General features: G+C 31.8%; 2 protein-coding genes across 2 annotated transcripts in view; one reads left to right on the top strand and one right to left on the bottom strand.

The window, feature by feature from the left end:
* Nucleotides 1–2,852, bottom strand: part of LOC134716173 (uncharacterized) — a 29,837-nt gene extending 26,985 nt beyond the window's left edge. The window contains exon 1 of the mRNA XM_063578976.1: nucleotides 2,734–2,852. The gene's annotated coding sequence lies outside the window, so the exon portion shown is untranslated. The remainder of the gene's footprint in view (nucleotides 1–2,733) is intronic.
* Nucleotides 1–13,975, top strand: part of LOC134716174 (RING finger protein 145-like) — a 64,285-nt gene that overhangs the window by 32,648 nt on the left and 17,662 nt on the right. The gene's annotated exons all lie outside the window — the stretch shown is intronic.

The following is a 13,975-nucleotide window of genomic DNA, read 5'->3' as shown; positions in this document are numbered from 1 at the left end:
TACATGTACATGTACATTACCATGATTACTATTGAAGAGGTAATAATAACAGTATCAATGTGTATTCACAACAAAACTATGAACACTAGGTTATCTGCAAAATCAGCTGGTATGAATATGTACATGTAGGTTTGAAAAATTTCACCCTACACATGTATGATTGGGTATTGAAATATGTTAATTGTACTGTTTTGAACTTGTAGTAAAACAAACTATTCAATCAAGTAAATGACATGCATGTGCATATAATGATTTTTTTAACAACTTACTGAACTTTAATACATTCTTGTTGATATTGTCATACAATTTAAGGTACTAAAGTGTGGATGTACTGTCTTTTTTAAATTCTTGAAAATCTGCATAACCACATTGAAAAAAAAATATGACAACAGCGAGTCCAGAGATCTGGGCTATGTCACATTCTCAGTCATTGAAAATTAATTATTACATTTATACATGCATGACATGATAATGTATTACATCACACCTCCCTTTTATTGTAAACGTACCTACAGATTCAATATACATTTAAATTGCACATGCTAACTTCAGTTGACAGATGCAAACTATAAAAGGTAGAAAATAGATACACCACCAATTTTTGTATATTATTAAAGGTATCTTTAAAGGTAAATGGCCTCATTTTCACCATGCTACTAACTCTACATTTCCAGAATCAGATATTTCATTTTAAAATTCTTACTTTCAAACTAATTACATGAATTATAATCTATTTATTTGTAAGAGTACACTCAATGATATGAATGCATAGAATCAGGCAGTATTAGCTTCAGATGTATTCTTATGATCAGATTGAAAAGAATAGATATCCTCAGACTTTATTTATGCTGTTAAAGCAATATTGACTTTCAAAGTTGATAATAACTGATGTAGTGGGCTTTTAATAATTTGTCTACAAGTCTTAATTAGAACTTAATACTATACGATATAAAGTAAAGATACAGGTATATTTGTATATGTCAATGAGACAACAACCCAATGGCACAAACAAATCAACGTACATTCTTCAACAAAAGGTTGAGCTTTACGTACACTGCCAAGAGTAATAAAAAAATAAAGTCAATAAATTTAACAGACTGTCAAAATCTTTTAATACAAATAAGATTTAGATACAAGACCAGTGATAAGGTTAGTTGAGAGGCTTGTGAACAAGTATACACTTAAAAGTTCTTTTTCTGCAGGGTTTATAATAAATAATTCTGGATATTAATGTCATGCAAAAAAAAACCATGGTATTTAGCGACATGCCCATGTAGTCATCTCTCTTTTGTATCTACAAACATTTTTTTTGGCTGAGTTGCAATTTGAATATTTTAGAATAACTGCCAATTTGTATTGTAACTGCAACATGCAGCAGCATATGCATGCACTCAGATACATGTATCTAGTCATGATTGTGTTTAGTTTGATTTTTTCATACAGATTTTCCAGGAAAGTATGTGGTAATGTACCTTTGTTTCAGTTTATGTCTGAATTTAAAACCAGACCAAGTTTGTGAACAGTGATACAGTTTCTACTGGATGACTGGATAGCATTCAATGTTACTTAATAGAATAGATTGTTGTGAAATAGAACTTTTCACAAATACATGTACATTGTAATATGAATAAGAATATATATCATATATTAGAATATTTATAATTCCAATCAAGACCCTTCAAGCCCTTGATGGGCAGCATGGCATCCACATTAACAAACATTTCACCATGATACATGTAGGTAATGTAATAGATAATAACAGGATATATACATTGTACCATATGTTTTGTACTTGTTGCATATGATCATAAATGATATGTACATGTTTAATGCTTACATCAATGCAAGTGCATTCTACATAAATTTATGAATGCATGGGACCAAAAATTAAAAAAAATATTGAGTAGATGAACTTGTGACAATCATGACAATAGATCCCTGCAAAAAAAGAGGAAACAAAGGTGACTGGCCAGTACTATGAAAGATCAGTGCTTTATAATGTTAAGATCAAGATCAAGACAACCCTGAGGAGATGACCTCAAGTGTATACTATAAACAGATAAATGTCTACCTATAGATCAAGATTCAACAATAACAAAACTTTACCCAATTTCTCATTTTTGATCTTCAATTTTCAAAAGATTTGTATCAGAAAGATTATTAACAAGCAGTCCTACAGTATCATCATGTAACTAGGAAAACTTGACAGACATGACAGAATATTAAGTACTAATCTACAAAATGCAATAAATGCACTTTACCAGAGACATATATACGTCTCTGACTTTACAGAATCCAAATATTATCACTTATTGGAAAGCTATGACACCTTACTGCAATAGAGATTCATGACACTCTAACTTAACAGCAGACGTCGTTCTTATCTAAAAATGTATAATGTATAGATCTTTTCAGGACAAGTCCCCCCCCCCCTTTTCTTCAATATTGAATAATTATTACCAACGAATCCTGAATCCATTTACTGCACTATGTATTAGATTTTTATTTGCATATATAACACCTAATTTAAACGAAAAGTTTATTCAAATTATATAATTTAAATGTCATAAATGAGTAATGTAGAAAACTTGCAAGATGCCCAAAACCGGAAACTTACGTTTGTTCCGAATGGATGCCGGCCGGTCCCATAAGTTTTTCCCTCAACAACATTTATGCAAGATTTGTGTCTTGTCACCTTTTATCTGCTGTAAATATTAAAAATGCTTTGCCTACCTTAGCTAGAATTGCAAGTAATCAGGTTAAAATCACTGGGACAGGGTGGAATTCAGCTGAGGTATCCTTTCGGCTTCTGTTTATCCCCGCATGCGCATTTGAAAGATGCAAAAACAGGTGCTCTAAGGGAAATAACTCTATCTTACCGCTGATTTTTTTCTGAGTTTTTGAGGATTGTATATTAAAAAAAAAATCTTTATATCTAATAATATGGCCCATAAAGAGTATATACGAAAAATGAAAAGTAAAAGTAAAATATACACACAAACAACACATGTAACATGTTAATAATTATTTTGGAAATTTATATTGGAAACATGATCATATAAAAAAAAATATAATTATATGGTCAGTACAAAGAGATATATTAAACTGTATTTTTTTATCTTAATTTTTGTCTCAATTTTCCTGTGTGATCTGGAAATTTGTATAGAATAAAATCTGTATTAACAAACTAAATCTTCATTTGTTATTATCCAGACCAATAGATTTTCTAAATATGTTTTTTTTTCAGATTTGGAAACTTTGGGAATGAATTTTGTGCATAGTTAGCCTAAAATATGGCTTAATGTATACCTTGATAGGTAATCGCTTTAATTTATCATTGAGCTATCATAATGACATCCAAAACTATTTGCTTTTATTGCAAATTCATAATCGGAAGATCGTCCGACATCTCCGTTTTGGAAATAATTATAAAACAAAAAAAAGTTTTTTTTAATATGGAGGCCAAATAAGCCGTGCAATATCATTTTCCATTTCTATGCTCAGCCTCAGGGATTTTACTGATGGAACTATTAAATTCCTTGATAAAATATATGGATATTGATATTTCATTTTGAATTTAAATATGAAATATTGCCTAAGGGAGCAACCATTTAACTTCATGGGTTATATTTTTGTCCGAGTCAGAAAATTATAAAATATATTTATATTCTGAATAAAATTTAGATTTTTAGTATAAAATATTGTCTTAGGGAGCAATAATTTAACGTGAAAACGGGGGGGGGGGGACACTTTGAAAGCGCTAACTTTTAGTTTTACGATACTATACCGAGCCAAAACAGTTTGGCAACGAAAAATGTGAAATTTATATTTAAAAAATAGCAAAATGGAATTATGACATGTCAGAAGCAACATGAATTTCTATTACTCACATTCATTAGGATTTTCTTTGTATGGAGCGCGGGAGGGTCAAAATGCGGAAAGAGTATAATGTTATTCAAAATTAATTTCTCAGCCATGCCCTAAGTGCACCAATGAAGGATTGGCAGGCAACCCAGCAACCCTCTAGTCAATGTTCTACTCTTGTGGCTGGAAAAAAACTTGTCGCTATAGCGAAGGTAGCCCTCCTCTCTTGACGATATATTTTTTGGTCCAATTAGACCCTTGGGGGTATAGTGTTTTGTCAATTTTTCTCGAACTTTGAAAGCGCTAAATTTTAGTTTTACGATGCTATACTGAACCAAAAAAGTTTAGCAACTGCACAGGATAGGATAAATTTGTCGATATCTGTTTGTTAGTCTCTAAACTGTTGCCTTATTCATATTAAAGTGATCCACGATGTCAGCAACACTCATTCCGGCATCAACCATTCCAAGATCTTTCTGACGGTCATTTGTATGGAGGCCTGGTTGACGCCCCATGTAATTTTTTCAAAGGTGTATGTGTTTTTCTTACCAATGGTGTGTTTCTGAACGTTTTAGTACTATTCAATAGCTATTCATTCATAAGGCAGAGTCCAAAATCCCTAGCCATACAGAACAGCAAAACATGGGTGGAAAAGTGGGTGACCCCAATGCGTATTTTATGGAATTTGGTATTTTTCCGTGTAAAGGACGACATTTTGGCCTTTCAGAATGCTAACACCAGAAATTCTTTACCATTCTAATGTAGAACTATCCAATATATAGCAGTAAGCTATTTATAATAACAGTCTATAACCAATAGCCATACAGAGCTGCTGAGACAATGCGTTGGAAAGTGGGTTCTCGTAATGCGTATTTTATGGAATTTTGTATTTTTTTTTCGTGTTATGGACGAAATTTTCGGCCTTTAACAATGCTAACTCCAAAATTATTTTCCCACCCCGTTGTAGTTCTATCCACGAACTATCCATTAAAGTAGATTCTATAACCCATAGTCATACAGAACTGCCAAGACAATGGTTTGGAAAGTGGGTGACCCTAATGCGTATTTTGTGGAATTTGATTTTTTCCGTGTTACAGACGAAATCTAATTACGAAAATTCTGTACCATCCCGTTATAGAACTATTTTTAAAATAGCTTTTTATTCGAGCAGACTTTAATATCTACTCATGAAGAACTGCCGAGACAATGGGTTTGTAAGGGAAGGACAAAAGTCCTAGGTGTCTTCAACCTATGCCAACATTTGTTTTAGTTTAGAAAAAATCAAGTTCTGAGTGAATCTCCGTGTTGTTCTTTTCTCCATTATATTGAGATATAGATTTATGGTCAAATTTTGTGTCTCTAATTTGGAACTCCATCATCCAAATTGATAATAAGATAATAATAAGATAGTTTGCAAAATAAATATATAAAATGAGTAATTTTTATAAACAAACTCTCGTGGAGTCATTACTGTGTGACCAACATCAAAAGATGTCCAAATTAAGGACCCCTTTGTAACACCCACTAAAGACTAGAATATGCCGTTAAACCATCCTAAGACATGTCTTACTCCTGAGATAGTTTTGTGAAACTGGTCCAAGAGACTCAATGATAAAGTTGAACATATGCATGACACCAGTTGAGTGTGCAGATGCAGCATCATATCTTATAGTATGACTATAGAGACAATCATATTAGTGAAATTCGTCTTATTCTCTGTATGTGTAGGAATTAATAGTGAACATTTAAAATATATATTTTACATGAGTCAGTCTTTATGAAATATTAGTACACAAACTAATTCCTTTGTGAAATAGAGATCCTCAACACACACAATTACCTACATTTTCACTAATACTTGTAAAAAAAATGTATATTGAGTATTCTTTAAAGGGAAACTTCGCAAAAAAATCAAAAATTGATATTATGTCCATTCTGTATAAAAATGCTCAAATTTATAAATATTAAAGTTTTATTCCGCTAGATAAGAGATCAACATCGATTTTAAATTTTGAGTAGCAGTTCTTTGCGTTCCGCCATTTTGTTATCTTGTCCAAATAAAAATCACGATATGTCTATAAACTCCAAAGAAACAAAACTACAGTAACCGATGTAGTCGTAATTACGTGTCGATATCTTGTCAATCGTACGGTTGTTTTATCTGACTAACTAACTTGATTCGGAAAATGTTCTTATTTTTTTAATAACCATATAGTCTGTTATTTTTAAACTGTTAATATTGGAATTAGTTAAAAAGTCAAAGTTCAAATCATAAATAAGTGTTCCGTGAAAATTGTTTTCGAAAATCTAATTCGTTCATAATTCTTTAAAGTAATATACTTTATTCAAATAAATTAGGATCTTCGCTCCACTGATCACTCGCATGGCTAAAGGTATTACTCCCAAAGGTATTGTGAGGGGTGTAAGGTGACACGTCCAGGTATTCAAGCGATTTCCTGTCGGGCTTGCAAGTTCATGCATCGTTTCACTTCTGTAGGTATTGATCAGTGTACACGGCCGATAACTTATAACTTTCCATTTTGAACTATCAGGTGCATGTATAATATACATGCATCTCTGTCTTGCGTGTCCGAAAGTGAAATAATATACTAGTCACTACTTAACTCATACGCTTGTTTATAAATAAAATTTCTGGTGTAAAGAATATTATTTATAAAAAAAAAAATGATACCAAAAAAAAAATAAAAAAAAATTGAAGATATACAAATATGCGTATTTTTTCCAAGGGTTAATTTGGGAAAATCAGAGACATATAATTGTATTATATGTCTCTGGGAAAATGTAATATTTACTCGCTGTCAATAGTAAAGGACATAGTTGGATCATTCCAGAAATGTTAATTAAAAAAATGTGCGCACTTGTCGACGATTCGTTTATACGCCCGGATAGAAAGTTACGAAACTACAGCGCAATTTAAAATATATACATGTATACATTGAACATAAGAAAGAAACATACATTTTGTGCAAATTGGGGTAAAAGTTTTGTAAATAGACTAGTCCACGTATACCAACAGTATGTAATCATCCAATTCGATAGACTATTGTATACCAAAAGATGAAGAAGAAGAGGACCAATTTGATTTCAATACAGGTCGATCTATAACTTGCTTTGGTTCATCGAAGTTATGAACATAGTAAAATCACAGATTTATATATCAATTAGATTGTTCTCGAATAAAGAAAGAAATTCGTCATCACCACAATTGTTCCGACATATGCAACTGGACGTACACTAATAATCCCCGAGGGATGTGAATATTTTCTAGGAAAGCTATTGAGTATTAAAGTTTCAAATCATTTTCGGGATTTATTTTCTTTCTTGATATTCAATGACAGCAAATTTAAAGAATAAACTGCTTGTCAGATATTTGTCCGCTTTAGGGGTATTCTTGCCAGTTGAACAGACTTATAATTACATTCAAAAATAGGGGAAGATGACATTAAATTCGTTGTCTTTTGTTTTTAAACATCTTTGGTCAAATAGTTATTAAGTATTATACGTTGTGAGACGAAGACTATTTTAATAAGGGCGTCCCCGATTATGATTAAATTTGGTTGACGTTTTTCACACTTGATAAAGAATATCTATTCGTAATTTTTCGATTCCATTCCAAGAAGACCTTAAATTTGCTGTAAATTTTTTAAAACTTCTCAAGTTCAAAAGTATTTTTTTCTTTATTCGTTCATATTATATTCCGCTTCGGTAGAGTTATATTCAGTGAGTTCCAGTTAGTAATTTGTACTTGGCTTTTAAAACGTCTAAATCTAAGTGTTCTCATTCATTTATTTGCCTAATAAAGACAAATAAAAATACTTTGGTAATGCTATTTATAATTTCTAATTTCTCCTTTTTATTAGACATCAATCAAGGACAAAAGGTGTAAATCATTTCAATTGGACATATGAATTAGGTTTCCCGTCTTTAACCGAAAATTGTGTATTTCTTAGTAAATTAACTTATTTGAATTCAAATAAATAATAGCACCAAACATAATTAAATAATTCCACGGCGATCAATTTTTATTTGTCACCAACTTGAATATATATTTTAAATATGTGTATTGATAATTATGTTATCAAGATAAAATATGCAGCTTTAATAGTTGTTTGATTACTTCATTTATTTGTGTATCATTTAAAAAAAGTTAAATAGTATAAATTTGATTGACGGGAAATTTAAAAGATTTGTGTTACATGTACTGGCTACATGTGTCATTCACTTGCTTTATATATATAGATAAACGACGCATCGTAAATATTAGAATGATGCAAAAAAAATTATTGTTATAAATTAGATAAAATGGGTTCATCACGGGTAAAGTTCATGGTAAGATTGTGAAGTCAGGACATGCAGGAGTTCAATAAAATAACTATACAAATATGATAATTGTCTTATAATTCACTGATCCGAATAGACAGTCACACCTGGCAAGGTGTGCCCGAGAGGCGTGGTTAAATACCGAAGTGCAAATAACAATTTACCTTTCAACAAGCCATCTACGAGTATTGCCACAGAACCGTGAATACACACATCGTATCAACCAAGTCATAGCAGAGATAGTAAAAGGTCAATAAGAGTACACCAACATATTGTCTTTACAGATTATTGTACTTTACTTTGTTCACCTTATCAGTCCGAAAATACATTAATTAAAAATAAATTTATAACTTTTTGTGTTGTCTACAAAAATAATTCGAATATATACGTTTAACTAGAAAATTTATCTCATGAATATGTACAATTGAACGTATGTGCGTTTTATCTTCTTATTATCGGATGGTTATTAGATAAAGCATAAGTCATCGGCGCGCTTACGATTACGTTAAAATATGATTAAAAACCAAGACTTTTAATGATTGTATTTTAAATCCCGGCATGCAAAAACCAGGAGAAAACGTCACGACCTACAGGAAGTAGTTAATATTTTTTCATTAAATATTGAATTTCTCCTTTATTACTGCACATATAGCGATAAAACTTTGTGAATATATATATTATGTCATAATGAACATATTTAAACCATAAGTAAAAAATCGTGAATTTTCCCTTTAACGCTAGGTTTAAACTGGTTGTAGATTGATTAGCCCCTAATTAATTTGTTTTTATAACACTTAAGCTGTAACAAATTATTCAACCTATGCCAACATTTTTTCACACAATTTAATTTTTATACCTATATTTCAAAATGTTGGCATAGGTTGAATGAACCAAGTCCTAAATGTGTATTTTATGATATTATGGACGAAATCATTGTACGTTAAGAATGCTTACTACATAAGTTCCGTATCCTCCCGATGTAGAATTATCCAATATATATATAGCTATGCATAGGAGAAGAGTCTGTAACCCCTCACCATACAGAATTACCGACACTATGGGTTGGAAAGTGGGTGACCCCAGTTCGTAATTTATGGAATTTCGACTATTCTTTTTTTTTTGTGTTATACGAGCGAAATTTTCGGCCTTTGACAATACTAACCCCAGAAATAATTTATCATTCCGTTGTAGTACTATCCAATAGCTATTCATTCAAGCAGAGTATATATATAATACCCCTTGCCATATAGAATTACTGAGACAATGGGTTGGACAGTGTGTTGGTCAAATGCGTATTTTAATGGAATTTGGCTTTTTTTTTCTGTTCGCAGAAACTTCACTTCCTCTTGCAATATACACAATCACTGACCTTGTATAATCTTATCATTCGACTATATGCACCTGTGCTGCGCATCAAATGTTTAAATGTTTTGATCTGAGAAAATAAACCAATGTGTCAATAAAGCCTGGACATGTTTGAGTCCTTCCAGAACATTTTAACGTTTTTGTTCTGTGGTGCACCAGTTTTGTTCTGCTCTTTACAAACTCCTGCCTCCATATTGGTCTCCCAAACTTGTTGTTTAAACTGACCTGGAATAAACTCCATTGTCTTCTTCCAGCATAACAAAGGATGCAATTTCATATCAGCAAAAGCCTAGTCGTGGTTAATTACAAGCTTGGCAAAAGTTTCCGGATTTTCAAAAGACATCTTCATTTTGAAATCCCTTCTACAAAGGAGAAGCAAATTTAATGAGTCACAAACTGGCGATATTTACTTCACTTGAATAAGACGATTCAACTTGCTTTTCATTTTTATGATTCATAAATTAACTAACAGCTTTCCTTTAGCAGGATTCTCTTGAATTCCATCTTATGAGACAGTGTGGCCCAAGTACCTGACCTCTTTGACTGTATACTCTCATTTATATGGTTTCAACGAAAGATTTTCGTCTCAAAGTCAGATAAATACTTTATCTAAATAAGTCTTGCTAAAAGTGAGAATGTCGTCACGACAGTCTATTTGATCAAAATCACAAACTTCCCACTGAGCAATGCACCAGGACATCCAAAAACTAGCAGGGGAGTTCGAAGATCGAAAGGTTAACGAAGTAAATCAGTAATACAATTTCTTGTAATGAATGCATTAGAATCTGATGAGAGCCACTATGAATATCAAATGATGAGAAAATATGTGCTTGTAATGCTTCTTAAAGGTCGTAATTCTGGTATTCTATGGGGAAGGAAACAACATGCAATAATTTTTAAATTGCAGTTAGTATTTAATCTACAAATATAGTCTACCAGCTGTTAAAAGGTCAAAGTATACAGCTATTTAACCAAGAATTCCAAGTGGAAAAGTTGAAATCATTACTTTAGAAGTTTTAAAGAAACCATCACGAGTTGGTTGTCCGTATCGGAATATGTGTTTCACAAATGACAACAGATGTGTTCCAATCCTCACAAACACTATCTTTCACTTCTTTCTCCCAACCCTGACCTACCAAATTAGACTTATCACTGGAGATTGTACTCTGCAGACTTACAGGATAAACAAGATAGGTGCCACATGTGAAGCAGGATCAGTTAATCCTACCCCTGCTACCAGAACATCCAGTTTTTGGTGGGGTTAGTGTTACACAGTCTTTAGTTTTCTATGTTGTGTTTGGTATACTGTTGTTTGTCTTTTAGTCTTTTCTTGTATTGCCATGATGTTGTCAATTTATTTTCAACTTATTAGTTTTAATATTATTTTGGTATCTTCAGCCTTTCTTTTTTTAGGCTCTAATTTTTACTTCACTGATTATGCAAATAATAAAACTGAAAACTTTGTTGCTTAGTCTTTAGCTTTCTATGTTGTGTCCTGTCTACTATAATTAGTCTGTTTGTCTTTTCATTTTTAGTCATGGCATTGTCAGTGTATTTTCAACTCCTGAGGTTGACTGTCCCTCTGGTATATTTTGTCCCTCTTTTTTTTATATCAAAGATATCAAAGGCTTGTTCTTTTTTTTAAATACTAAACCTTTTTCAATTTAACATGTAACAAATTTATTTCTTTCTTAGGTACACATATTCAATAAATATCACAGCTCAATATATAACAATATAGACATTTACCAATCATGTAACAAAAAAACATCATGCAGCTATAAACATTTTTAAAATTCAAAAAAATAATAATCTTTTTTCTATTTTTGTTTTCTTTTAAATGATTGTTGATTACCATAAACAATTTGTCATAGTTATCAAAATATATTTCACAAATCAGGCGTTTGCAATAATCATTTCAGTTAACAATATACATTTTGTACCCTGTACAGTCTATCAAATTCATTCTTTCATAGGCATGTTGTACATGTACATAAAGTTTATAACTTGGAGTATGGCATGAGTTTATATATAAGTTACAAACAATTGCATGGATAATGAATCAATAGCCCCCTTCATAGTTAGTTCAGCCAAATTGGATAGGGGGCAGATTTACATAATGGAAGTAAAAATAGTATGAAAACTATAGGAAAGCATCTTAAAACAGAGCACTTGCTTGGAAACATGCATTAAGAATTTCCTGTACTATCAAACTATTTCCACCTCTATCAAAGAAATCTGCCCCCTATTGAATATGGCCGAACTGACCGTGAAGGGTCTTTCGTTCAGTTAATAGTAAGATTTACTGTACACTCTTCTAAATAAATCAATTCAATCATAGTATACAAAATTTGGAAAAACCAGCTTTAATATATTTTAAAAAAGCTTCTTTTTCATAGAAAATTTCAAATCATCTTTTTCTTGTCTGTTGGTGGCTAAAAATATAATTGAAAAGTACAAAAAAAAATGAAAATTGAACATGAAACAAAACTGAATAATCAGGGGCGTATTTAGGCGGGGGCGTGGCGGGCGTGCGCCCCCCCCTAAAATTTGCAAAGCATGGGTTGACTTCAACATATCTAAAGTATCAGATGAGACCGTTCAATCTTTTTTAACATTCAAAGTATATAAAACAGTCAGTTTAACAGAATCAACGTGATTACTGATCAACCGACCTACGCTTTATTAAAGTTCTATAAATGATTTCAAAGGAAGGTGTCAATCGCGGAGCTGCATTTGATGACAAATATAATAGGTTTTTAGCAGTTAAAGTAAAAACAAATGTTACATTGTATTTGCGGTTTTTATAATCAATTTGTTTGATAATTGAAGTTCCAAAACATCCCTTACTCACTTTCACAATTTCATCATGACACGGTCAAGAAAGCAGTCGGCAGGTAGGATCTTTGATAATACCCTTAATGAAAGATAGAAATACTGTTTCAAGCGAAAGGTTAGTTTATTAATTTGTATCTCTGTGTCTATATTTCTTTCTCATTTGCAACCTAAATATTTAGCCGAAATCTGTACCGTATTACTGTATGCTTGGATCCCTAGAAAACTGCGTAAATGCATCTCATTTTGATTTTAGTTGTTTGTGGCGAACACAGAAAAGTCTGGCACGACCTCCGAAAATCAAAAATGTAAAAAACAGATAGTATGAAAGAACAATTAAAAATCGCTGGTAAAAGTTGAAAAAGATATTGGTCTGTTGAGCAATTGTGATCTGTCTCGTCTCACATTGCGTCCGTCTGTCCGCCCGTCTATCTGTAGATTGTTGTCAGGTGTGAATTAATATAAAAAAGAAGATGTGGTATGATTGTCAATGAGACAACTATCCACAAAAGACCAAAATGACACAAACAGGAAACTTCGCAAAAAAAATCAAAAAATGATATTATGTCCATTCTTTATAAAAATGCTCAAATTTATAAATATTAAAGTTTTATTCCGCTAGATAAGAGATCACCATCGATTAAATTTTGAGTATCAGTTCTCTGCCTTCCGCCATTTTGTTATCTTGTCCAAAATAAAAATCACGATATGTCTATAAACCACAAAGAAACAAAACTACAGTAACCGATGTAGTCTTAATTACGTGTCGATATCTTGTTAATCGTACGGTTGTTTTATCTGACTAACTAACTTGATACGAAAAATGTTCTTATTTTTTTAATAACCATATAGTCTGTTATTTTTAAACTGTAAATATTGGAATTAGTTAAAAAGTCAAAGTTCAAATCATAAATAAGTGTTCCGTGAAAATTGTTTTCGAAAATCTAATTCGTTCATAATTCTTTAAAGTAATATACTTAATACCAAAGTATGCCAAAAATTGAGACGAATGCAAAAAACATCCCATTGACCGACTTCTGAGGCCTGCTACCAATGATCCCGACAACAATGATAGTCGTGTCATATACCATTGTGTAGATAAATCAATTTAGATTTACGGCATATTAAGTTTAAGTAGGTTTGACAACCGAGAAATAAAAAAATAACGTGAATTCGGGACTGGGTGTCATTTTTCAAAAAATTTAGTTAAGTACCTTGTGTTATATTAAGGTATATAGGAATTTTTTACTTTGGTAAAGCTATTTATAATTTCTAAGTTCTCCTTTTTATTAGACATCAATCAAGGACAAAAGGTGTAAATCATTTCAATCGGACATATGATTTAAGTTTCCCGTCTTTAACCGAAAATGTGTATTGAATGCTCCCTTGTCTTATGACTCTTATAATTCACTGATCAGAATAGACAGTCACACCTGGCAAAGTGTGCCCGAAAGGCGTGGTTAAATACCGAAGTGCAAATAACAATTTACCTTTCAACAAGCCATCTACGAGTATTGCCACAGAACCGTGAATACACACATCATATCAACCAAGTCATAGCAGAGATAGT

Source organism: Mytilus trossulus, chromosome 4 (genome assembly GCF_036588685.1).
Source record: "Mytilus trossulus isolate FHL-02 chromosome 4, PNRI_Mtr1.1.1.hap1, whole genome shotgun sequence".
NCBI lineage: Eukaryota > Metazoa > Mollusca > Bivalvia > Mytilida > Mytilidae > Mytilus > Mytilus trossulus.
The sequence above is the reverse complement of the archived record's forward strand: the minus strand, read 5'-3'. Positions and strand labels throughout refer to the sequence as shown.